The following is a 1,516-nucleotide window of genomic DNA, read 5'->3' on the forward strand; positions in this document are numbered from 1 at the left end:
AAGATCAGAGCAGAACTGAAGGAGATACAGACACAAAAAACCCTTCAAAAAATCAATAAATCCAGGAGGTGGTTTTTCAAAAAGATCAACAAAATAGACAGACCACTAGCCAGATTAATAAAAAAGAAAAAAGAGAATAATCAAATAGATGCAATAAAAAACGAAAAAGGGGATATCACCACAGATTCCACAGAAATTCAAACCATCATCAGAGATTATTACAAACAACCCTATGCACATAAACTAGTAAACCTGGAAGAAATGGATAAATTCCTAGTCACTTACTTCCTCCCAAGCCTAAACCAGGAAGAAGTCGAAACCCTGAAGAGACCAATAACAAGGTCTGAAGTTGAGGCAGCAATTGAGAGCCTACCACCCAAAAAAAGCCCAGGTCCAGAATGGTTCACAACCGAATTCTACCAGACATACAAAGAAGAGCTGGTACCATTCCTTCTGAAACTATTCCAAATAATCAAAAAGAGGTAATCCTGCCCAATTGATTTTATGAGACCAACATCATCCTGATACGAAAACACAGCCGAAAGTCAGCAAGAAAAGAAAGCTTCAGGCCAATATCCATGATGAACATAGATGCTAAAATCCTCAATAAAATACTGACAAGCCGATTGCAACAGTACATCAAAAAGTTTATCCACCATGATCAACTAGGATTCATCCCGGAGATGCAAGGCTGCTTCAACATACGCAAGCCTATAAATGTAATTCACCACATAAACAGAACAAAAGACAAAAACCACATGATTATCTCAATTGATGCAGAAAAGGCCTTTGACAAAATTCAACAGCCATTTATGCTAAAAACTCTCAGTAAACTAGGTATTGACAGAACGTATCTCAAAATAATAAAAGCTATTTATGACAAACCAACAGCCAATATCAAACTGAATGGGCACAAACTGGAAGCATCCCCTTTGAAATCTGGCACTAGACAAGGATGCCCTCTCTCACCATTCCTATTCAATATAGCACTGGAAGTTCTAGCCAGAGCAATCAGGCAAGAACAAGAAATAAAGGGTATTCAAATAGGAAAGGAGGAAGTGAAATTGTCTCTATTTGCAGACGACATGATTATATATCTAGAAGACTCCATCGTCTCAGCATAAAATCTCCTGAAACTGATAAGCAACTTCAGCAATGTCTCAGGATACAAAATAAATTGCAAAAATCCCAAGCATTCCTATACACCAACAACAGACTTAAAGAGAGCCAAATCAAGAATGAACTGCCATTCACAATTGCTACAAACAGAATAAAATACCTAGAAATACAACTAACAAGGTACGTAAAGGACCTCTTCAAGGCGAACTGCAAGCCACTGCTTAACGAAATAAGAGAGGACACAAACAGATGGAGAAACATTCCATGTTCATGGTTAGGAAGAATAAATATCGTGAAAATGGCCATACTGCCCAAAGTAATTTACAGATTCAACGCTATCCCCATCAAGCTACCAATGACCTTCTTCACAGAACTGGAAAAAACCACCTTAAACTAC

The sequence above is a fragment of the Cebus imitator genome, unplaced genomic scaffold (genome assembly GCF_001604975.1).
Source record: "Cebus imitator isolate Cc_AM_T3 unplaced genomic scaffold, Cebus_imitator-1.0 Scaffold766, whole genome shotgun sequence".
In the NCBI taxonomy this organism is placed as follows: Eukaryota; Metazoa; Chordata; class Mammalia; order Primates; family Cebidae; genus Cebus; species Cebus imitator.